This window comes from Ischnura elegans, chromosome 3, assembly GCF_921293095.1.
Source record: "Ischnura elegans chromosome 3, ioIscEleg1.1, whole genome shotgun sequence".
NCBI classification, from domain to species: Eukaryota; Metazoa; Arthropoda; class Insecta; order Odonata; family Coenagrionidae; genus Ischnura; species Ischnura elegans.
The window spans coordinates 40,137,497-40,157,308 of record NC_060248.1 but is presented as its reverse complement, the minus strand read 5'-3'; the positions used below and the strand labels follow the sequence as shown (position 1 = coordinate 40,157,308).

Genomic DNA, 19,812 nt, shown 5'->3' with positions numbered 1-19,812 from the left:
AGCTAAAGTTCATTTTTCTACTGTAAAATAGTCACTTTAAAATCTAGAGAGGGAAGATATACATTAAAAATTAACTTTAGGTAAAGCTGAGTAATTATTTTTTATGATAATTTAGAACAAATTTTCAAGTCACGCATACTAATTTATGTGTAGAGTTTAGACCATATCATTTTTAAGAGGGCCATATCCTGTTAAATTCTGGATCATATTCTCGAGTGTAAAGGCATTGCGCTTATAATTTAGTAAGATTTAATAATAGTTTTATTTGGCTTTACTATTATTATAAGGATACTAAGATTTAATAATAATGACAGAAGCAATTCATTATTATTTATTAAGGTTAAATCTCGATAGCTGTAAGGAAAAATTAATTTCTAACTCGCAGATACTAATGGGCCGCTATAATTTAACAATAAATCCTTTGACATGACTACAAAGGAATGTGGTATTCATTAACGCATTAAATTATTTCCTAACTGTTCTTCGCAGTTACGTGACTATTTCTTCCATAGCTCTGAGTTCAGCCGAATGGATAATAATTTAATCCATTCATCAAGTTCTTTTTTTTTAGTATTTGGCGACATATGTAATATATGTAATGCTTTTTTAAATAAAACACCTCAGGACTCTGGTTATGTCTCCACATCAATGTGCACAAACATCTTTTGCCTACTTCAGATTTTTCTTCGAATTTTGAAAAGCAATTTCCCCACAAAAAAAACTTTTTATATTTGTATTTGGACTAAGAAAGAAGCAATGATATTCGTAAATGAATCTTTCACTTGAATTTTACATTTCTCTTCGCAATTTTATTACCCTAAATTGAAGATAACTACGTCAAATCTGAAAAATTGCCCCCTCAGACAGCCCTTCAAGTAATTCCACGATCTCTTAAAGATTCCGGAATTCAGAAATTCTTTCCTCAATAGCCGTAAGATGAGATTGAGGGGAAAATTTTATTGCTTTTTCCGCCCGCGAGAAATAAATTGGAAAAAATTAGATCTGGAAACAATTTCTTTCCAGGCGTACCAAGTCATCAAGATATTATTTTTCCATGATCCAATATCATACCATCTGTTATGGCCCTTTACATCAGAGAGTATAAAGCACTGGAAAATGGCTTTGACGTATAGCAAAGTTAATTACAGTGGAATTTATAGAATATTTGAGGATAAATTCCGGAGTCATCGACATGAAATAAGTTAATCATTTTTTTCTAAGAAATATTCTATTTATATACTCCTGAAAACGCTATTTTGAGAAAGGGGTTTCTACTAAGGACATGATGCTTTTCAAAATTAATTTTATTTCCACGAAAAGCTTCTTCCGAAACTTGTAACGAGCAGACTTATTCATTTGTTTCCAAAAATAAAAGTTGGACCACAAGACACTAGGACGATCAAAAGCTTTTAAAGAGCTTATACAAAGACCAGAGCATGAGCATTCGTTTGCATTCTTAAGTATTAAAAACACATACGAAGAAGAAATGTTCAAGGAAATAAAGTCCACGTCATACTATCTGAATGTTGAATATGTTATATGAATGCGCACGTAAAAAAAAACCTTCACAAGCAAAGAAGTTATTTCATGCATATGAAAAACGATTGATATTCGTGATGCCAAAGTAAGGCGTTTGAAAATTTCAACTATATTCTTTCTTCGACGTGTAAATTAGAATCCTTCGAAAAGATAATAATGCACTGAAAATTAAGCCTTACAATCGTATTGAAATCCTAATGATGAAGGTAATCAGTTATGGCCTTTAACACAATAATGTAATTATTTAATAAATTAAAAGTTTCGTTGAGTTTTTCGCAAGCTTATTTTTATTTATTTATTATAGTATTCCACCGATTAAGGTAGGTTTCCATGGAGTATTAAAGAAGTTATCTGGTAGACTCCCTTTCCTTCCAGCACTGCCTCCTTTAACCCACAGTAAGGCCTACTCTCTTTCAATCTATCTAAAAATCCTATTCTTTTCCTTCCCCTCCCTCGTTTCCCTAACATTCTACCCTCTAACACCATTTTCAACATCCCCTTCCCCCCTAAGCACTAACTCCATCCATACCTTCTGTCTCCTCCCTGTCTCATCTAAAAGCTGCCTCTCCTCGCCAACCATATGCAGCACTTCGTCATTCCTTTTCCTCTCCGTCCATTTCACCCTCTACATTCTTCTCCATACCCACATCTCGAATGCCTCCAATCTTCTCTCGTCTTCTTTCCTCAGTGTCCACGTTTCCGCACCGTAGAGAGCTACACTCCAGATCAAACTCTTCACAAACCTTTTCTTTAAACTCTTACATAACGATCCTCTTAGAAGCTCCTTCCTGTTCATGAACGCCTCCTTCGCTAATGCAATTCTCTTCCTGATGTCCTTACTACTGTATCCGTTTTCCTCTAACCTACTGCCTAAATAGTTGAATCAAGCTTAATTGCAAACCCTAAAAACATCAAACAAACCACTGCATATTAAATATGATCCGCTATTTAAAAAATATAAAGCATAGAGAAAATATATCGCATCATTGTACAGGGTATATTAAAACATTATTATAAATGTCAATTTGGACAAATTACGAATAAAATTTCCATATTAGTGCAATGAGAACATTTAATCTGAGTACTGCCAAAAATGCAACAGATTGCTGTAATGCGGAAGCAACCTTGTTTTTACCGGATTAATATTTTAAATACCTGTTTGAATCGGTGGTATTTAAATGGTTCTCACCAGCGCATTACATGGATTATGGGTGCCTTTAATGCTCAAAGTAATTCTCTCAGTTAACTGGCTTGCTATAAAATTGTAATTATTCGGTCAAGAGAGCTCATTTACACCTTCAATTATTAAGAAAACCGAGGAAGGTTAAAACAAAGTTAAATTAACAAATTTTCAATTTCACCCCTTTGGGAATTATTTTCTGAACAGTAGAATACAATAAAATTAACTATTCACGGCCGCACAACTACACTATGACAACGATTCTGATCTTCTGTAAGCGATTAAATTTTCATATATTAGTGCAGTGCGTGCAGATCATTGGCTGTTATTTTTTTCTAAATTTTCACATTATATCACTGCCAAATAAGGTACGATAAACCATATTATTAGCAGTGTACCACAAAGGGTGTTTTTGAGGCCATAATCTCCTAACGGGTAAGCTTCATCCTTGAAGTGAAGCCCAATTGAGGAAACCATGGAGCTTCTTAATACATATTATTGTATTCAAGAAACAATAAAACAGCAAGGAATAGCGGCCTTTCATGAATTTTTCATTTAATTCTTTTCATACTGAAGATAGTTTCATCTTAGATGCAGAGAATTTATGACTACAAACCCTAATTCGAAATTTCTTCAACTATCAACTCCTTTCATTTCCTTATCCCTTCAAATGAGCTATATTCATTACTTTTTATATTCATTTTTTTCCCTGGATTTTTCGCACAATATTGTGTATCATTAACTTTGACCATTCATTTGTGTTCTTATAAAAACACTTCCTCAGGTGCGGAATTATCTTCTAAAAAAAGCACTTCTCCCACATCTTACACTGGAGAAGTTCTTGGTGCATGCTAATGACAAGATTGCCAAACTAGTTTCTACGCTATTTATGAAAGTATTCTGCCGATTACGGTAGGTTTCCATACCGGGAATAATTTAGAATTAATCCCGCCAGTGCAGCTTTAGGTGTCATAGGAACGCGCATCCTTTCCACCGCGACAAGGTTGTAGCCTAAGGGAAATGTTTCTACGCCATATGAGCAGTAAAATATATTTTCCATCAATAACTTCGAGAAGAAACTAATTTCTCCCACGAGATTGACTCGTTAGGAAACATTTACTTCAGAAAAGCGGGGCACTTCCCTGCGTGAATGTCTCACACACACAACTGCCTCATTCGATTTCATGTACCAACCAAAAAATCAAATGTGCGCAAAATAGCAGTGGCATGAGTCGTTTAGACTGGGGAATGGAATTAGGGTATTGGCATTAAGCAATGGGAATGGAATTAAGTAAAATAAATTATTTTTATAAGGTATTTTCCATGGAGAATTTCTAACTATAAACCCTGATTCTAAATTACTATAACTATCAACTTCTTTCGGAATCCAATGCCCTTCAAATGGAAAATATTCATTATCATTTACTTTGATCATCCAACAGTGTTTTTTTTAATTTGCTTTCTTAGATGCAGAGTAATTTTCTAGGAATAGCACTTCCCCACAACGTGCACTGAATCAGATCTTAGTGTCCAATACCGACAATATTTCCAACTCGTTTCTTCGCTATATGAGCATTAAAATATATTTTCCGTGAATAACTTCGGAATTAAACTAATTTCTCCCCCTATATTGACACCCTATCAAACATTTCCATCACATAAGGGAGCGTAAATGCCTCTCACACGACTACCTCATTCGATTTTATGTACCAATCCCTGGGCTCAAAATAGCGGTGGCATGAGCCGTCGAGATTGGGGAATGAGATGTACTCCCATGCGATCGAATTTTCGATCCCGCCATATATTTTATCCCGTTCTCCCCATTTACAAAAGCCTCCTCTCCGTCCTATACTTGTGAAGGAGGTTTCACCCTACTCCACCTCACAATCTTCTCCCTCTCCTTCTCCACTTCCTTCATCAGTTCAGGGAAGAGGTCCATTTCCAATCCGACGAGACGACTTCACCATCACCACATCCCTCCAAATCATCCTCCATCAATCCGCGAGGTAACCAGAAAGATTTTCATCCTTTCGCCCTTTTGATATTGACTCATTTTATTCGTCCAATCCGATTTCAAGATTCCCTCCTGTCCTTCCAGGAACCGTTATCCATCGCCAAATTATGCCCACGGCCCCGTATATTACCCAATTTCTATCCGACGGGAGCTAAGGTGGAGCTCCAAGACGAAGTAAGCGGACCAGTGAGTAGAAGACGCTACAAGTTGGCAGTTAATAAATCAATGAATGCGTCAGAACTGGCGAGGAAGCCCATCCTTTTACGACCAGTCGTTAAAGAAAGCCATGAAAGTAATCCATCCACAGCGTTTGAAGAAATGACCGACTTTGTGGCTAGGTGGCAGGAAAAGAGGAATTTTCTTTTGCTCAAACTCTTGTTGAATCTATGAAGGATTTCATTAGTATGTAACGCGGTTTTCTAATTGTATTATTCAAAAAAACTTAACATCCAAGTACTTCAATGCTGTCTTATCCAGTGGTATGCAAACGCATTATAAACAATATGGAATGGGAGGTATGCTACGATAAAACATGCAAATGTGTTTCTAATTTTTATCTTTATGAATAGAAGCAACCTACCCTATTCCTACCACATCGTACATTTTTTGTAAGCATAAATTTACCGCCAATTTTAATGCCTGCAAGGCCATAAATGCTGAAGAAAGCCAAGAAGCCATTCAATTACAATAGTACTTGGGTAAACGGAATACCGTGAATATTTGAAACTCGCGAAGTTTAGAAATCATGGTAGAGGAGAGCACACCCAATAAGGGCTATAAAATAAGAGATCTCAGAGAAATTAAAGAATACATTTTTAATGAGTGAAAACAGGGGTGAGGTGATATCAGTCCTTCTGTCAATAATTTGGAGTGCCTTCTTTATTTTTTTTATAAATTCAAATATATAAGACAATCAAATACTTGTTTGAAAAAAGAGCATGCCATCTTCAGAAGACAAGCAATACCGATACAAAAACTTTTATTAATTTAAAGGCGGAGAGAAGGAGAAAATTTGCAAAGAAATTGTTAAACCAGTTTAAATATCGGCAGCGATTATCACTTTTCTCTCTTATTCCCTGTCAGGCTCAACCAGGTATGCTTTGGGATCTGTGGCGAATTTTTCTTACTCTCCACCACTATTCTACTTTTAAAAAGACAGCCCGTAATTTAGCAAAGTCGTGTTCAAACTCATTCAAACGAAAGTTAACATGATCTCCTTGTGATTAGCATGAAATGTAGCAGAACTTTCCCGGCGAATTTAAGCTATATTTATGTAAATTCCATATTTAAATCGATAATACTAATATTTTCAAGGGTAAGCGAAAGATACATACAAATTCTCTTGGACTACAAATCAAAAACAATTTAAATAGAAACAAAAACGAAAAGATTAACGAAAAATTGTCGCCAGTACTTTAAAAAATATAAGATACATGCAAAAATATGGAAAGAAACACGAAGAAGTCATTACCTCCATTAAAGGAAAAAAAACGTCATAATATTCGACTGCAACATTGGAAACATCGAAGTCTGTTTTCTCCTTCATCTTAAAGTAAATTGAGTAATTAACAAATGTTATGTTTTATTACGCAAGTAGTGATGGCTTTAAAAAATTAAGACGATAACTTCCATTGTAAAAATAATGTTGAAGTAAAAAAAAAACTAGTTTGATGCATCTTCCAAACCTAATACATTAATTTCTCCTTTTTCAATTTTCAGGATTTTATAAAGCAAATAAAAGTGTTGATGTTTCTGAAGATGTTCTTCTAAGCATACCTCAAGGACAATTTCATGCCTAGTTTTTTTTAATACGCACGCGTCTCAAGAGAGCCTCAGCTTATTTTGCCCAAGTTTTCTTAAACGGCCTCATTTCCTCGCCATTACTCTCTCCGACGGCTCACTTGTTTTTCTGTCCCTCCCATTCACTCGAAAGTCCATCCTCAAAGACGATAAACGACCCAGCTCCGACCGTTCGTCCTGGACGTCCCACTCGCCCAGAAGGATAGCGGATGACCAAACTCTATCGAAGAACTCACATTGGAATAGTCCCGTCTCTTTCTTGCGAGAATCTTTTCCCTCGTCAATGAAGACGTATTTCGCAGCATCTAAGTTCTTGTATGTAACCAATCTGTCGAAGGTTTGGATTACTCTATCTGTCTAGCAATTCTCTATATTTGAAGGCATTTTAAGGGCTAGGACGATAAAATGTTACAGGGGTAAGCCACTACTAAACAATTCATCATTTATTCCCAAAGAAGGAGGTTATTTTACAAAATTATTTTACCAATAACTTTTCCAGCTGGGGATAATTTTCAAATATTTTAAAGACAAGTCAATTAATGCTCGTATTTAGGTATTTTTTTAAATTTTTACTTAAAAAAGTGTTTTTCCATCCATAATAAAATTCACTAATTCATTTTTGGTGTTATTAAATACTATATCCTTGCTAATATTTTTTCCAATAATGTAGAACATTCACCACAACACGTGCAGCTTTATCATGAAATTCTCATATTCAAGAGAAATGCGTCAAGCCATAGTCAGTTGATTTTATACACACTTGATATTAAGGCACATTTCTTTCAGCCGAAGTCATTGGACAAATAAAGTGAGCATGTGAGTGCCATACTTCCGCACAAAAAATCGACATGCTCCTTCGCGTCGCCTAAATGGTCTCCACGTTACCATGACAAATTTTAACTCGCTACAATAATAAAAATTTTTAAACGTATATTTAAATTTTGAATATAAGGGAGCTGACCTTTCTACATCTTAATAGCCAATCCTCACCAGCTCATGAATGACTGAATATAATGTACCAGAATTTCAATTAAATATTTAAGAAGCATCAATTATGATAATGATCATACAATTTTAAATTTGTCTAACATACTTTTCATGTAAAATGTTGCCTAATTGATAAATACAATTTTTTTAAAATATAACGTAGGATAAATTATTTGATATCTATATAATTGCGATTTCACATACGTGAAAACAACGCGATATTTGCTATTCTTCCCATTTTCCGATTTCTGCCGCCAGCTCTCTACATTTCACCGCGATTTCTTAGTTTCAGCCCTCTCAATTTTTTTTCACCTAAATTTCTTCTATCCTCGAGGAATTTCCAAGGTGGCAGACTTCATACAGCTTAAAGCCCGTCAAGGTTTTCTTGCCACACCGCGAGTTGCAACTCGTCACAGGGGGCTTTGATTAATGACTCCAACGCCCTCTTGGGAACACAACTCAAAAGTTTGCTTTCCGGATTCGGGAGGGTGATTCCCGTGTCAACATTCCTCGCAGAAAGCGACCTAAGCCATTTGTCATCTAATTATCAATCATTCTGATTGATTTTCTGCCTCTTCAGTAGACATAGCAAAAGTTTCTTCAGTCTCACAATGTAGCTACTCTATTTGCCGAATATCTGAAGTCTATCACTTAATGCAATTTGATTAGCGCCATTTGAGAAGACAACAACTTAAGGTGTTCAAAATGAGTGGCACAATCAATGATTGCCATATTGGAAAATTAACTTTCTTGACAATATCAGTGGGTAACGCTCTCAGATAATGCTTTCAGCATGCATGAAATGCAGAAATGGACGAACAGTCTGTTTCCTGAACAAGCAATTCCATCAACCGGATGAAAATGATGCATTTTCTTGCAATAATATTTGTCTTCAAATAAAATAGTGTCTAGCTATCCGCTAAATAAATAATAGAATTATCCCAATTCTTATTTTGCCCAAGTTTTCTTCACCAATTTACAATTGTTGTACGACAAATAAGGTTTAATTTTCTCCATGGTAAAGAAACTTGTTTTAAAGGTTTCGGTCATAATTTCCCTTTTTCTCGAGTTTTCATGTTTATCAGGCAATTTGATTACTTTTCCCAAGAATTCTTGCAGTTTTTCTCATATGTGCAAACGAATTTTCAGTTAAACCATCTAATTTTTGTATATAATGAGTGAAAAGGATAACATTTGTGGCTAATCAAGATAGTTACCATATAATCAAGATAATAACGGCCTTTGCGCATGAAATGGTTAGTAATAGGGTAAACATTCAAAACTTCAAGCATCTCCGAAAGAAAAACCAAGAATATAGTTTCAAAAACCAAGTAGTATGAAAGTACTTCGGATAGAACAGTACAAATAAGAGAAATTGGATTCCTACAAAGTACGTTTTTAAATATTTTAAAGGCATTAAATATGATGATTCCACACACTGGAAGAGTCAAAGGAGTTCAAAAGTTTTCTAATGGTAGTTTTAAAGGACAATAATAATATTTACTACTGAGGGGAAGGAATAAAAAGTAAAAGCAGGAATTTAAATAGGAATTAAAATTGTATTGTGGCCTTCAGATTGTCTCTAGGAAGAGAAGAAGAGTAAGATATGTGGTATCCTAAAAAATCAAAACTTGAAGCTAATATGTTCTTCGGCTAGAAAACTTCAGTTTAATCCAAATGTAATACTGATGAGTGATGGAGATGACCTATTGACGTTTGGTCCATTATACCTATAATAATATTACAGAAAGGTCTTCTTCTGTAATCCCGTATGTGTTCTGTTAATATTGAAGGTAATTTGATGAATAAGGTATCATTTTAAACTTTGAATCATCGACTTCTGGGAAAAATACAATCTCAATATCAAATTTGACTATTTGCTCATTAAATTGTCTTAAAAGTTTCGATTTTTCCACATCGATTACTCGCTTGAGGTATAACGACTCAACTTATTTTTTTATTTTTAACTACAAAATAAGGTTTAAAAATCCATCATGTCCAGAACTGATCCAATGTAACGTAACATATGCACGCTTAAAATAAAATCTGAGAAGTATGAAGAATGTTTAACGTTCTCTGAAAGAGATATTGCGTGTAAGAAACTTAAAAGATAACTTGTATCGCGAATAAATGAAATTATCGCGTTGAAAGTACTCGAAAGTTATTATCAATAGGAATTTACAAAAAAATGAAAATAGTACGAAATATATATAGTGACTGTGCGTGGGTGAATGGTATAAAATTGGTATGCATAAAAGTGAGAGTTTATTGTGAAATTTAATTTAAGAATTAGAGAATAATTACGTAATTAAATGTAAAGTGTGAGAGTGTGAATTTATGAACGGGTCACCTAGTTTTGATAATAATTCGCCAACTTTTACCACAAATATTTCGCTCATATTTAATTAAGAATATTTACAGTGAGCCAAAGCACTTTTAATTTGGATTCAAAATTCATAGGACGCTTATAATATTTTAATTTGCAGCACATGTAATGCAGCGCATTTGTGAGTAACCATGTTACCACACATCTTTAATATAGTGTGGCGCAGGACTCCTCTCCCCCACCCCACCTCTCCAGCCCAGCCCACCTTAGATTCCAGAATGGTCTCCTTTCTCTTTTGACTCATTTTTCTCACCAGCCCTTCTCATTTTCTTTCCTTAACGAGCGCCATCGACCCCTTCACCACGAAAATTTCATCAGGGGGCGATACCTGGGAAGGGGAAGAGCCATACGGTCCGCTTTCAAAGGGATCCGAATGATGTGATACTGTGGAGCGGAGAACTAGCCCGGAATAACTCGCCGCCAATTCCTTCAGAGGGAATTTATTTTTCGCACCTGAGACTCAGCCACGGGCTTCACTCATTAAATAGTTATAATTCGATCACACAGCATACACACTTAAAACTACCTCTGCGCAACGTTGACCGCAAGTCAAATATACAACAGATACAATGTCTAAATTTTGAAAGAGATAGTCTTTCACTTCAGCAGGATGAATAAAACCGGAAATTCAACAAAACACGTTTATTTGTAATGAATTATCTAAAGGCTTTTTGATAAATTAACTCCTTTAGATTGCCACATTGTTTTGACCAGGGTTCAAAACATGATGAAACAAATAGTATGAAATCCTGTTAAAAATCACTCTAGTAAAAGGATAGAAACTCTTGACTGAAATACATGTTCAGAATGCCAAAAATTGGGGATTTTTGGAACTTAAAAAGAAGTAAGCAACTTTCATGCTACGTATGTTTGTTTCTAGAAGCTCTTTTAATTCAAAAAACTAAATGGCTAGTACTAGTTAATCCTTACAAATCAACTTTTGATTAGGTTCGGGATGCCATACAAGCGTGTCAGAAGTACACTCTCTGGCGTTTAATCGACTGAAACTATATTCACCGAACGAATTGATGCAAGATTGGATTTCATCGATACTCCCTTTCATGAAAATAAATCATATGGCAAAATCATTCACAAGGAGTAAGAAATGAGTGTTTGTACGCAGGTGAATCAAAAACAGCTCCGTGAAACACGTTAATACTAAGGCATGTCATCGGGTGTTAAAACAAAATCGGAAGATGTTTAACGGCATGAAAAGGAAAAGATGAGATAATTAAGTGATGAGAATATCAGTGAGTAGAATAAACTAGGAAAATGAGTGAAGAAGGAGGAATGAAATAACCCAGCGCATCGCGCATAGGGCGTCGTGTTCCTCGTACGACCAAATTGAAACGCAGAGCATGTAGATTTAATTCATTTCATCCGAAAAAAAACTCAACGCAAGTATGTAATTTTTATGGATGTAAATACATTAATTTGAATGGAATTCTACTTCGTATATAAAAAACAACTATTTTTAGTTTCAGTTCTGCCATACAGTAGTATTGAGTACTTTCTGAATAAATATTAAGAGTAAATTCCTGATAAGCTGGTTGTCGCTGGGGGGGAAGGGAAGTATTGTGCTAACTGTTTACGTTGCCAAATTTAGAACTTGTCATATGCCTTCAATGAATTTGCACGCTCCCAGCTATTTGCCGCATTATGTCATGGAAAGAGCATTGCACCTTCTTTGACCGAGCTGGCAGAGACACAGCTATGCAAAATCGGATAGCTATCTCCTCCAGTCTTCAGGACGAGTAAAATTGTCCAATAGGACTCGGAATTCCATTTCAACGTTAGCCATTCCACTTTCCATGCGCGCACTAATCCCTCCGTTCATTTTCTACTTGTTCTCGAAATTGCCATTTCCAAAGGCAGCAGAGTTAATCAGGGTGAAACGGTAATTGCAAACACCCGTGTTGCCACTTGCTTTTTCATTTAAATGCGCGAACATTCAGCACAGCACTATGACGCTCTCGTAGTTAATCGCAAATTGATTGTTTCGTGTGAATAAGATATTGCCAATTATGTTTTCGCTACAAAGCCATATGACTTTACCTATATTGCTTGCGTTTAATTTTTCGTGTGATGCCTTTGTACATGTGCCCGTTTGGAGAATTATTTATCAAATGGTTTTACGCTATTCCTGTATTAATATTAACTGCTCACAATCACATGTTCACGTGATGCCTTTGTACATGTTACCGTATGGAGAATTATAAAACGATCGAAAGTAGCACGATGACTAAACTGAATCGAGCACTATTGCACGACCGCATTGGAAGGGAGCAAAATATTTCTCACGCCTCAAGCGTTGAGGTGATAAAAGCGCAACGATTCATCAAATGTGACGTGGGTTCCATGATGGCGCCGTGACGAAGCTTTATTTCGCCGCGCTATGCGCATTGCCACATTCAGCCCAAGCAGTCCCTTAGCCAAAATATAGACTAAGATTTACCTTTTTAAGAGTGAGTTAAAAATTCTTGGGGTGTATATAGATTTATAGGGAAAAGGAGAATTTACAAATGCATGGAAAACTAGGTGAGAATTTTCAATTTATCCCACATTACTCTCTCCCAAAAATTACAGTTTTATTATAAATTTTAAGGAAAGAAAATCTGTAACACAGGAATTGATCTATTACATTGACCTCGGCATTGCTACATAATGCCAGCATATATCCTGTAGCAACTGTTCTAAGGAGAGAAGATGAGTAAATTAGAGAAATAGCCTCCCAGCTCAAAAAAATTATAATTTTTCGATAACCTTCTCATGTGTAGCCCATCGCTCCAAAATTATAACTTTGTGATATATATAAGACGTTACTTTTTAATATTATACGATATTATCTCGCGTGGCGCGTTGGGTCCTCCATCAGGAATGCGTAACATTTGACTTTAAAAGAAAGGTTAATTAATTCATAAATTGATCCAGGCTATTTAAATATCATCTTGGAAGCAGGCCGGGGAGGTTCATAAAACACCCTAAGTAAATCTACCATATCCAGAAGTGTAAGTTCAAAAATGTTATTATCAAGATGTTAAACTAAATCAGAAGGCTAATGTCGTTCAATGATGATGATATTACCATTTACACACACTTTAACTTGAGTACGTTGATTGGATATTTTAGAATGAATCTAAATTAATGACATTATCTAATCCCTCTTCATTCAAATTGTTATTTTTTTCGAAGTACTTAGTCTTGGAAAGTTGTAGTTAAAAGTATACACGCGTGCCATACATATTAAGTCATTTTTCTACTTAATTAGAAAATAAGAATGCTTTATGCATGCAATTAAAACTATCATAAGAAAGCTTTGCGCAAATAACGAAAATTAATTCTAATTTCCAATCTGTATCAGCGAAAATCTCGAAATGAAATCAATTTCTTAGCCCATTTTAAGGTCAAATTATTTATCACTCATTTTCGTGCGTTTTAATTCTTTTATGATTGCAAGGGTATATTATTAGATACAGTTTCAGGTGTGATTCGTCGGAAAGCTTTGATATTTAACGCAATGAAAAGCTCTTCTCCTTGAAAATATCATTATGTGCCAAAACCTGGATCGGTTGGAATGAATAAAATAAGCGTGTAAATAGACAAGCACTTTTCATTATGTTTAATGCATATTATTAGCAATATTTTCATTAAATGCCTTAGTTTTCGTACTCCATTAATTTGGTCAGAGTTCCTGCATTTAAAAGGCAATCAAAGCCCACTCCAGTGTGGAGAGATGTAATGTTGACCGTTCCTTTTCCCAGCCCGCCACCCTTTTCCTCCTCCAGCAATTATTTCCCCCTCCTGCCGCACGTCCACGCCATCCCTGTGTCGCCCTCACGTGTTGCTCTTGTCCGGCGGAAACGATATGGAGCGAGACAGCGACGCATCACGAGCTGTAAACGTGTCTTCAAGCCTTTTGCGAGGACAGTGTGACAAGGAGAGATAAAGATAAGTGCTTGGACGTGAGGGGCCGAGGGAAGGAGACAGACGGTTTTGCGCGACCGGATCCGCTCCCCCGGGAACAAATTAGGAGCACCACGCAGTGGCGAGCATTTTGTGGGAACGGGAATTATTCCACGAGGGAACGGTATCTGACAATGGCCCACCATTTAAACTTATTGCTTTGGGGTAAAAAAATACTCTGGACCGGCAACGGGAGAAAATACCTTCGTCTATTCAGGGTTATTTTACCAAGGCAACTTTGAGTTAAATTTCCAAATCATCATTTGCATTTAAAATAATAAAAAAATCAAACATTCATGCTAAGAAATTAAAATTTTAAATTAATTATACATTTTAAATAAAATAAAAATAAAGTGAATGGCAAAACGGTTACCGTTTTGGCTCGGAAATTCCAAGGTCCGTGGTTGGAGTCACGATCCTAGGACATTTTTTTCATTGCTGTGATTGATTATTCCGGATGGTTTAAAACATGCCATCAGCCTGAAATTCACGAATGACGCCTCAAAGCGGCGATTTGCGCTATAAAATGGAATTAGATTGCAATCATATACAGTGAGTATAAAAATCCAACCACCTTTTTTTTATTTATCTGACGCGATGTGGCATACACCAACCTACAAATGATCCGTCACAGACGAAAAACCTTTGACAAGGGACGATTTAAGATTTTTTCGAACAGCAAAAAGATTTTTCAGAACAGATCAGCAATATCAGTTCCATTGCACTGCTAGTTTGGTTTTATAGGCTAAAAATGAGTTAGAAATTGATATATTTATAAATTTATGTATTTTAGATAACTTAAGCTCCACCAATTCATTTGATGAAGTGTTATCGGGATTTTATCACGACTTGCGCTGAACCCAATAAAAAGAATCGAATTAAATAGTGAATGGTATTTCCCACGGATTAAAAAATTTCCATGGTGACGTTCGAGGCCATGTAAACTCCGGTATGTATTCCAATGTAATTTTCCTCCATCATAGAGCAGATTTTTCATTTGTGAAATCGCCAACATGAACATCACTAAAAAGCGAGGATGTCCTGATACATCTGTGTGTTTTAAGAGGAAAAATCCACAAACTCCCTCGACGGCACCGCAGGGAAAACTGCTACTATTTCTCTGCGGTGTCGCTAGCTTCGAAGTAGAGGGATCTTCCAATGATGGAAAGAAAACGATTGGGGAATAGGACTAAAACGACCTACACCTATATAAATTCAATGAGAATGGACAAAATTTCATCTCCCTATATTCAAACATATCTTTGTATACAGCAACAGTCGGTCAATTCACACTCGCTCCTTCGCTGACGTCAAGATCAAACGAAATGACGTCAGTAACGAGGCCATTACGGCCAAACGAAAGGGGGAACCTCTTGGCGCCGTCTTTTGGTGGAATAGAAGAAACAGTGAGCACCAGCCCAATTTCGTCCAATCTTCTGTCACTACCACTCCTTTACGTCGAGGGAGCGTTTTCACGTTAAGTGTGGGAGGCCGATAATGGGGATTATGTCCGCCAGAGCCATCTTCAACAAGTTACTCCAACGACCCCCCAACGCGCATCCCTTCCCGGGATCACTCCACCAGGGCGGGATCTTCTCCTCCCTCGCCAAAGAAGCCGTCCCTTAAACTTACTCTCCCCACCATTTCCTTTTTATCCACGAACGATGCTTCTTTAATCTCTTAAACAAAGTTAAATTGTGTGAGCATTTTTAAAGCTAACGACAACATATTTTCCTCGTGCGATGGCATTGTTCAAGTCCAAATATATCACATGCAAGAATAAATTCAGTGAGTAATTTATTCCGTGAGTAATTTTACCTAAATCATCGGAGGCAATAATTTTCTGTATTATGCACTCTACGTATCATGAAAGTTATCATGCATGAATATCATGCAAGAATAAGTACAAAAATATTTTTATTGCTATAGCAAGAAATGCAAAGGAAACGCATCGTGCATAAAAAAATTCATCTGCTACTAGATCACTCACAATACTTCATTATCACAGTTCAATATGAATCCTTTGGCGCCTTCAATTTTTTTTGCGTCTCATTGAGAGGCGCTAAACATTTTGCTGCATTCCTGATGAAGGTCTGTCGTATAAATAGTCACTGACATTTATTTATAATTGGAAGATCTGTCGCCCAAAACTAAATATGCACGGGTATATTTATTGATCAATTTTGCATTTCCTCATATTACAACGATACCGAACCTTTCCAATCCTCGATTATCACAATAATATGCCCCAATATTTGATCTTTGATTCATTCTCATTCATTTATTCCTGGTTTGATAACCCACGACTCTGACTTATCCAAATTTTAATTGCTTCTGCTAACATTCAATAATACTAGAAAACCTAGGAAGAATGTAATATCCTCAATGTGTAATCATTTTAGCCACGGGAAGCACTTTACTCCCTTATATAAACCGTTAAGGACTGCGGGCCACACGTAGCCCTCACAGCTGATGAGGGTTGATAACTCTACATGAAATAATGAAAATGATTCTTTGAAAAGAGATGATTGTCTAAATTATTACGGTAAGTTCATTTCATATTTCTGAATAAACATATTTTTTTTAATTTAATGCAACGCATTCGTCACACTAACAGAAAAGGCTGGACGCTGCCCATGCTATCCATCCTTATATTATTTTATTTATACCATTTCCTTATATTTTCTGTCTATCCTTATATTATATCAACTCCTGATTTTATAAGAATTCTTTGTTGGGGTATTGCTTGAATTCAGAGTGAAATATTTCTCTTCAAAAATATCTCAATAAAAAAAGCGAAGCTTCTCTTGCCTCTCGCTATATCTGGGCCAATTTGTGATGGATCACTGATATGAAAAGGTTATCAACCCCACTATTAGTCTATGAAACGACCTCCAGCGCGTCGCACGGACGTTTCGCAATATCTCTTGGAACTGCTCGACGGAGGGCTTCCCATGAATCGTGGAGATGGCGGAGGAGTGCTAGGTCACACGGGAGAATTCAATGGTCTTGCGCAAACACGCTGGCATCCTGTATGCCTAGACTCTTGCACTTCGCTTCCTACTCCTCCCCACCTCGTTCTTTATTCTCCGTCGCTGAAGACCCATCGCACGCCAATCTCCGGGATTGCTCCCATCGTCTCCTCTTCCTCCTCATCGCTTCGGCCTCCCGCGTTTGCGCCGAGCTCGTGAAAGAAAGGTCGATTTCTTAGTAACTACGCCACCGATCACCTGGGAGCTGGGGGTCGGTAAACGGACAGTGGACGCCGTCGCCTGGAGACCAAGGGGATACGCAGCAGCTTTCCGCGTCTCACGATTTCTTTCCTGTCTATCGTTAGCGATGAAAAATAATAGGTCGCACCCGGTACCTACGGCGACACATGGGGATAAACTAACGACGGGAAGTGATGATAGCAGCAAATGATATTTGTACAACATGGCTTTCAAACTTTTAAATTTAAGAAGCTACATTATTTTCTTCTAAATAAATCTCAGTTTATAAAAAGGGTATTTTTCTACCGTCCGACGTATTTATAAATTCCGCCCCTTGCCAGTTTTCGAGCTATTGACATTTTGCTGTTGCTGTCATTTCACAAGCATTTCACAAATTATTCGCCAGAAAATTTGAAAATATTTATGATCACTCTTATACTCATATTTATCTAAAAAACATAATACCAAATACTTAGACACAAACTATGTAAGGGATACAAGTGCAAATCTTCCCTTTCTAGTTTTATACATGCTTAAAATAGATCTAATGAAATAAAAAGCATTATATCCCAGTCAGCCCAAATCTGTATAGAGGGCACTAAATAAATTAAATTTTCCCAGCCGTCAATTGAAAAATAACATCATGGTTAAACTCATCAATTTTCTGCATCGTTAAGCCAATTATTGAAAACATTCATATCCATCGAGCAAATATTAAATCATTGCAAATTTTTCGAGAAATCCGCATGTTCTCGAAAAAAAATTTCTAAGAGAAAAATATACTAAAAAATAATATATCATCCAATATATATCCATAATACATAATTTAATTTAATAGCATATCCATTGACGCTCCAAATCCTGAGCTGTTGGGCTATCGCAAATATTAGTAAATAACAGACTTCATAACGAGAAATCTTATCATCATTTTCTGTGAAATAGTATTGACTGCCCTGAATACATTGATATTCAATCAGACAGCCATAACGCAGAAAGCGTCAACTATGCCAATCAATTCATTAAGGCATAATATAAATAATATGCGATGACTTTAAAAATTTCCCTCGATGGAGGTACTTGTGATGGCCATGACATAAAAACATTATTTAATGTGTACCCCGATATTCTTCATGACTTCCAAAAATAATATCGCTAATGGGAGGTCATCTTCAATGCATCTCCATTACCCTTCTCAGCAAACAGAGCCTATTCATTAGCTCACTTTACCAACGGGAAACAAATTAACCACTATCTCTCCGATTATGGAGGACCCTTGTGCCAAGAAAATTAGTTCCAAAAGAGGAGAAGTTCCTTTCCCTTTTCCTTAAGCCAACCCCCCGTTATCCGAGAAGCACATTCGAGTGAGCCAACGCCCTCGTGCCGGGCGGAACACTTCCTACGTGCCCTTCTCCGCATTAAATATATCGGCAACCAGAGAGAGGATGCAATATGACGCATGTGAAGCGAAAGTTTGGTTTCGGGAAGAAAAGGAAAGAGGGAGTGATAAGGGCATGTCAGGACTTTTTTCCTCAGTCGTCGCAGTGGCCCAGGGTGGATAAGAATCCGAACATTTCTCACAAAGGGAACTGCCAGAGGGATATTTGCACATCGTCGATCCACCGCCAGTTCAACCGACCCTCTCACCGGACGGTGCCTTTTCAACCAGCCAGAAATCTTTTGCTACTTGTCCTCTTTATTCCATTGATCCTGGGATTCCCGTTTCTGCCGCGATTTAAACACGATAAACGAGCTGCGGTCGATTGTGACAGCAACAACGTACGAGGAAAGTCCACAAAAGAATTAGAATCGGAGGGAAACATCCTGCAGTGGTCTTCCAAGAAAACGACGACGTTCACAAAAAAAATTCTACCTTCCCAACAACTACTGTACTTCCTCGTAAAATATAACAGCAGCATATCTTCATATCAATAGGATAGGAGGATCATTAAGGTGACTTCAAATTTAACTATTATTTGGAGGAAATATAACCACATTCAACCATGCTACCCTTCAATTTTAAGCGGAATTGAGAACACTTTCGGGATATGAAACAAGTCTCTACAGACTGAAATTCTTTATGGAGTGCTACGGAAAGCTGAAAAGACGATTAGCTTCATATAACTGTTTCATGTTCCATTTTCCCAATTTCAAACACTATGGCCTTACCTCCGTGTAAATTGATCATATCAATGTCAGCAAGAACCTAGCCATTTTCTCTTTATTATCTCTAGTCAATACTCTTGGAGATTGATTGTTGCCATCTGCTTTTATTTGGGAATTTTACAGAAAACTCTGCGTACTTTAATTTTCCACCTATCTTTCTCATTAGATTTATTTTCTCATAGTCTTAAATTTGCTGTGTTTGGAAAGTCAAACCTAGATTCTCACTCGCTGAACAATCGTATGGTACCCAATTGAGTACTAATCTTTGTAACATTATGGGTTTAACTGGGTTTTTACTAATCCATGTCCGAAAACAATGCGGGGTGGCAATTAAAAAAATCTAAATCTTCATAATGACTTATGAATTCCAAAACTGGAGGAAATCAGTGGTCTATCAAAGACAAATTTTATTTTTACATTTCAACATTGCGTCTTTGAGTTGAGAAGCAATTTTTGCCCACGTTTTGTTTTATTCATAGAGCATCACTAGGACTTTTTGAAATGTTAAAAAACATGATGATGTCTGGCAAATAAATCAAAACTTCGGCAAAAATTTCCATTGAATTTA

At 36.5% G+C, this 19,812-nt stretch overlaps 1 protein-coding gene across 1 annotated transcript in view; it reads left to right on the top strand.

The window, feature by feature from the left end:
• LOC124155006 (uncharacterized serine-rich protein C215.13-like) overlaps positions 1-19,812 on the top strand; it is a 164,514-nt gene that overhangs the window by 111,651 nt on the left and 33,051 nt on the right. The window lies entirely within an intron of this gene.